We start from the raw sequence: 6,745 nt of genomic DNA, 5'->3' as shown, positions 1-6,745 counted from the left end.
AATACCAATCTCAGATAAATCAGGGCTAAGGTGAAAGTTTGTTGTTCTTGAACAGTAGACCTAAAAATTATTTGAGAAGTTGATATTTTTTAATTAACCCAATGAATTCTTCAGTATAGAATATCTATAAAATGCAGCCTATGGTGGATATGATACAGTTCTTATTTTTTGCAAAGGAGGAAAAACTTCAGCCTGTTCCCTAATAAAATTTCCGTTACATCTAATGCCCTTCCTTCTAATGACATCTGTTTAAATTCTAGGCTGTGGCTTCTCTAAACTGAACACATTTTCCTTCTATCACTCTGTTAGCATTTGTAACTCTAACTAGCACTGTCATTGTCAGCGGGTGTTTTGTAGCTACCCTGGTGTGTCCTGAGTACTTAGACAAGCATCACCTTTAATTTCCTTTGTTTACTTCATAGCATAGAAAGATGCATGTAATTTGTACTACTAATTCCTGAATTAGTGAATAAATTGAAAACCCACCTTTCTAAATGTTCCATGCCCTTGAATTGGGTATATTTCCAAAATACTTTATTTTTCTGGAGATGTCTTATCTACATGTTATTTTATAATAAGTGCTTACGATATCTGTGAATATTAACGAATAATAGCTGACAGATAGGATTATTCTGTTACTAAGTTTTTAATCCTTTGGTTGGGTGCTTGAAAACATATCTACACTCAAAAGTTGCAAATTGTCAGCCCTCTGAGAAGCTGAGGCAGAAGGATCTAAATAAAGTTCAAGTCCCATCTGGACAACTTAGCAAAACCCTGTCTCAGGGCCAGGAATATAGCTCAGTGGCACAAGCACCTTCCTGGCAAGCACAAGGTCCTGAGTTCGATTTCCAGTTTAATTTTCTCAAAATTAAACATACAAGGGCTGGGAATATAGCTCAGTGTGAAGGCCCTGACTTCAATCTCCATTACTTTAAAAAAAAGAAAAAAAGAATCTCTACATTATAAAAAGAAACCTTGTTCAATTGTAGGAGGGAGGGTCTATTCATCAGGGGTAATTTTTTTTCCAGTGCTGGATAACTCAGGGCTATGGGCATGCTAGGCACATACTCCATCACCGAGTTACATCCCCAGCACTGAGGCAGGTAGTTTAAATAGTAACTCTTTCACTGTTGTGAGTTCTCCAGTGTAGACAACATAGTGTGTAGTGTCCCCAAAGAGACGGCTCTAGCTACCCAGATCTCAAGCCCTATTTTTATGAAAGTGATGAAGATGATACTGAAGCCTATGTTTATCACATACAGCAAACTAATAATTTGGGAGAGAGCAAACAAATACCTTGAGGGTGATCTCGGCAGTCTGTAAAAGAGACGATTCTTTTCACCTATCTGTCCCTTTTTTGTATCTTTAATTCAGAATGTGGTCAAGTCGGGAGCCAGGGTATAGCACCACTTTTTTTTTTTTTTTGGTCTTTTTGAGACAGAGTCTCGCTATGCAGTTCTGGCTGCCCTTGAGCTCACTTTGTAGCCTAGGCTAGTCTCCAACTCACAAGGATTCTCCTGCCTCAGCCTCCCGAGTGCTGGGATTACAGGCATATGGTGCACAATGTTAATCCCAGCTACTTGGGAGGCTAAGGCAGAAGGATTACAAGTTTGAGCCCCGCCTGGGCAACTTAGCGACTCAGCAAGAGTCTGTCTCAAGAAATAAAAAAGGTTGCAGATGAAACACAGTGGTACACTGCCCCTGGGTTTAATTCCCAGTACCACACGAAAAAAAATCTTGTGTGCTTAAATTAAGTAATTAATATTTAAATTTATGGTACTAGGGTTGGACCCAGGTTTTTCACAGTGAGCTACTTTCCCTTTTCTAAAACTTTGAGGTAGGGTCTCAATAAGTTGCCTGAGCTGGGCTTGAACTTATGATCCTCCCGCCTCAGCCTCCCATTGTGCTGGAATTATAGGTATGTGCCACCGCGCCTGTCTTATTATTTATTTTCTTTTTTTTTTTTTGCAATATAAACTGAACAGTGTTGACACAACTATTTTTATTCATCAGTGTTTTTTGATAACAGCTCACTTGTTTAAATACAGGATGACCAAAACTTGCAGTTTTTTAGTTAAGTTTAGGAACAGGAAATATAAAAACAATTTTATCAGATTTATCTCATCATTTCTGGGTGTGGTATATCTCAACACATTCATTATATACTTTCAAGACAGGGTCTCACTTTGTACCCAGGCCAGTCTTGAACTCCTGTGCTTGTGATCCCACTGCCTCAGCCTCTTGAGTGACAAAGAATATCAGATGTGCTACCACCTAGCTAAATCTTTTAATTTTTTTTTAAACTGTGGTAAGATACACAACATAACATTGAATATCTTAACCATTTTTAAGTGTACAGCAGTGTTAGGTGTATTCACATTACTGTGCAACCAATCTCTGGAACGTTTTCATTTTGTAAAATTGAAACTCCATACTCATTAAACAACTCCTAAGTCCCTAACTCTGGCCTTTGTGCAACCATCATTCTGCCTTCCGTTTCTATAACAATTACCGAGACTTCTCGTAAGTGGAATTATGTAGTATTTATCCTTTTATGATTGGCTTATTTCATTGAGTATGATGTCATTAAGGTTCGTTAGTGTTCGGTATGTCAGAATTTCCTTCTCCTGCCCTTTTTTCTGAGATAGGGTCTCACCATGTAGTTCCACCTGGCCTTGGACTAACTATGTAGCCCAGGCTGGCCTTGGAACTCATTAAAATTCTTCTGCCTCAGCCTCCCAAGTGCTGGGATTACAGGTGTGCACCACCACACCTGGCTCCTTCCCTTTTGTATTGAATAATATGTATTTTTTTGATACTGGGAATTGAACTCAGGACCTTGCACTTGCCAGGCAGGTGCTTGTGCCACTGAGCTGTATCCCTGGCCCTTGAATAATATCATATATATATATATATCTCCATATATATATATCCCTCCCCATACTAGGGATTGAACTCAGGACCTTGTACATGCTTACAAATGCACTAATGCTGAGATACATCCCTAGCCCTTATAGTCTAAGATAGAGGCTTGCTGAATTGCCCGGGCTGGGCTCAACTTTAGGATCCTCCTGCTTCAGCCTCCCAAGTAGCTGGTATTTTAAGTGTGCACAACCACATCCAGCCCCCTCAATTTCATATACACTAAGAGGTGTCCCAAGATACTGTCCTGTTTAGAATTAGGCATGGAGAGAACATTTCTTTCAAGAAATCACAGTTGGAAGGGCAGCATTTTATAATCCTCATAAAGTTCACTGTTATTATCAGTTACCTAGAATTCTTCAATAATTTTTGATATCTGCTGTGTGTATGCATTAATATTTGAATGAGGAACTAAATTACAAATCATTTCTGATCTTCTGATCTTTCCTGCCATATTTTCCCTCCCTGAAAAATTAAGGAAGTATGCATCTTTAAGGAGGCCTGATCTTTGGGTTGGGCTTCTCAGTTCTCCCAGGCCACACCCAAGAGAAAAACTCACTTATCTAAAAATAGAGATTTTTTTAGCCAGGCATGGTGGTGCACACCTATAATTCCAGGAGGCTGAGGCAGGAGGATCAGGAAGCTGTACTCAGGAGGTTGAGGTAGGAGGACCACTGCAAGTTCAACGCCTGTCTAGGTTACAAAATGAGTTCAAGGCCTGCCTGAACTGTGTAGAGAAACCATTTCTCAAAAAGACCAGAAAAAAAATCTAACTTTTTAAAAATTTGTGTGTGTGCATATGTGTGTGTGTGAGAGAGAGAGAGAGACAGACAGACAGACACTAGGAATTGATCCCAGGGCCCTCACACTGAGCTACATCCCCAATCTTTTTTTTATATTTTATTTTGAGACAGGATCTTGCTAAATTGCCCTGGCAGGACTCAAACTTGCAATCCTTCCTCAGCCTCCAAAGTGCTGGGATTAAAGGCATGTGCCACCATGCCCAGCAAGGCTAACAGGACTTTGGAATACATTCAAAAATAAAACTTCGGTTGCAACTTGCGAATAATAAACAAAAATATCTGATAAACACTCCCCACAGGATTTTTTACTTCAGTATACATCTTTCCCAAATAATCAGCATCAATTGTCTCTCCACTTATTTGTGTCACAAGTATAAGCATAAAACAAAACCCCTAAGAAGCCACCAAATGTGAAAATAGTCTTCACCTGCAGCCTGTACTGGAAACAGCACATAATCCGTAGTTAAGGAGGCAGCAGGCAGGTTCTAGGCAAATGGTCTCGCTGTTTTTGGAGGTCCCTGAAGATCATCTAGCGAAAGCACGTAAGTGTAAAATGAAGAAACTGAGACCCAGATAGGGCAGTCACTTCCCTAATGCCAAAACAAATCCCCAAGCAGCTTAGCATAGAGCTCATTCAAGGACATACTTCTTTTCCTCCAGTGTTACATTCTGAGATGTTTCTTGGTGCTATATTTTCCTTTTTTTTTTTGGCTTTTTGAAACAGGGTCTCGCTATGCAGTTCAGGCTGGCCTTGAACTCCTTTTGTAGCCCAGGCTGGTCTTGAACTTCCAATGATCCTCCGGCCTCAGCCTCCTGAGTGCTAGGATTACAGGCATGTGCCACCACGTCCGGCTTTTTCCTACTTATTGAATGTGAAAATAACCATATTGCTGAGGCTCCACACAATTTATATATGAATGCCTTAAGTAAAGGATTGTATATTAATAAAACTCTATAGCATTCAATCCAAGAAGAAGTTTTGTTGGAAGTAGGACCAGGTGGTCAACTTCTAGAGAAAGTTGCTTTCAGGGACCTCTGAATGACTTTTCAGAGAACAATGGCCTTTCTAGAGAAGGAAAACCACAAAGCCCTTTATTTATATGTCAGGGCAGGGTCTGCAATCCGCCCCCATGTAAGGTAAGGTGCACTAAGATGCTTTGTATCAAGACCTTCACAAGGGGCTGGGGATTTAGCTCAGCGGCACAGTGCCTGCCTGGCAAGCGCGAGGTCATGAGTTCGATTCCTGGTACCGGGAAAAAAAAAACAAAAGAAAAAGAAGAACCTTCACATCAGCACAAACGTGTACACCCACACAACATCCAAATAGGGACTTTCACGTAGTGTTTAAGGTAAAAATTGAATAGAGAAGACTATAAGCCTAGATATATTCCAGAAGCGTTTAAGCCCATGTATCCGCCAAAATTGTGACACTAATTGCCTCTGTACATGTGAAATAACCTGGTACCTAACAGTATAATCTATTATTTCAGAAGGTTATAAAAAAATCTATGAACCTCACAACCATGTGTAAAGTAGGTGAGGTAACAAGCTTGTAGGATTTTTGCTTCTGCATTTTCTGATGTAGGAAGGAGGAGTAGTTGTGGCTATAAAACGTGTATTGTGCCTATTAGCAAATCTATATGTACTCAGTCTAGTACTGGTCATTTGGGTAAAAGGGAAGCGGCCAAAAGTTAACAAAATCATACACTGAATATAGAGCCCATTTAAAATCTTGTTCAGGTTCCCCCACAATCAATGACACCGTATTTCTTTCCTGATGGATAAATCAGATTGTTTTTGTATCTGTTATAAATTAATTAAAAGTATACAGGGTCATTTCATCTGATCCAAAAATTCTTGAATTGGGGATAATTAAAAAGGAACTCTGAAATCCTATCCTCTTTGTGGGCATTAAGGACCCCAAGGCTACATTCTAAAATGCAGCATTGCCTCGCTTCCATAAAACACAGTTGATAAGCCATCAGACATCGGCTGGAGCATTTTCAACCAGCTCAAATAGTTGTTCTATTTTACTTAAAAAAAAAAAAAAAAAAAAACTCATTTGTGTCGTCACTTACAAGTATACCTTCTACCAGGACCACTTGGGCCATGCAATTTAGAGTTTAAGACGCTAATGAGAAAGAAAAAGGTAAGGCAAGGTTCAGGGAAAGGTGTTCCTGTCCAGTGGCAAAGCCGGCTGAGGGCATCGGGTGGCAGCAAAATGCGGAAGTGGAGGGAAGTTTTGTTGCATAAAGTACTTTGGGAAACAGAGCAGTGTCTGGAAACAACCAGAAGATGCTATAAGGAAGCAGTAATAGATAATTATAGAAAATTCTAGAACGAGGTCCTGAGAGGGTCAGTGTTAAACTCAGCTGAATAAAATACAGTTTCTTCCCCAATATACAGCGCAAGGTCAGAGAAAAAGAAACCAAAAAAAAAAAAAAAAAAAAAAGTCCTCACTGGAGAGACAAGGGTTGTGATAACAGAGACGGGTTAAGGGATATTAGGGGCGGTACATAAAGGAAAGAGAGTTGGGGTGATGATTACTGAGTACTGCTGCTGGGAGGAGGGTCTTGCAAGGAAAATAAAAGGATAAGGTTGTAAAAGTAAGGGTCAAAGATCGGAGGATAACTACGGGAAGAGGCTGTGCAGACGTCAGCAGCAAAGCAGAGAAGCAAGAGCGTCGGGGCGTGGCCCAGAGGAGGGCAAGACTCCATAACCGGGTAAGGATTCAGAAAAGCAGCGTGGGGAGGCGCATGGCTGACAGCTGCTTTCCCACGGCGCCGACAGGGTTAACCCTCAGGGTCGACTGGACTAGGAAGAACTCGGTTTCCAGGGCAACGGCTCCGACAGTTCCGGCAGCGCAGGCCCGTACCATTGCGCGAGCGCGCGCGGGGGGAGCCAGGAGGGAGGAGGGCCGCGCGGAGGCTCAGTCGGGCCGCGGCGTCCGGGCCGGACTCTACCAAGCGCGCAGCTCGCCTGCTCGCCCCGGGGTCCGCGCCGAGCCGCTTTCCGGCCGC

At 41.6% G+C, this 6,745-nt stretch overlaps 1 protein-coding gene across 1 annotated transcript in view; it reads left to right on the top strand.

Annotated features, from left to right (window-relative positions):
• Positions 1-6,476: 6,476 nt before the first annotated feature.
• Positions 6,477-6,745, top strand: part of Fbxl14 (F-box and leucine-rich repeat protein 14) — a gene marked incomplete in the record, with an annotated part of 3,646 nt that continues 3,377 nt past the window's right edge. The window contains 1 exon segment of the mRNA XM_005395950.2: positions 6,477-6,745.

This window comes from Chinchilla lanigera, unplaced genomic scaffold, assembly GCF_000276665.1.
Source record: "Chinchilla lanigera isolate Chin_1 unplaced genomic scaffold, ChiLan1.0 scaffold00053, whole genome shotgun sequence".
Lineage (NCBI taxonomy): Eukaryota > Metazoa > Chordata > Mammalia > Rodentia > Chinchillidae > Chinchilla > Chinchilla lanigera.
Note: the sequence above shows the minus strand (reverse complement) of the source record. Positions and strands in the feature narration are given on the sequence as shown.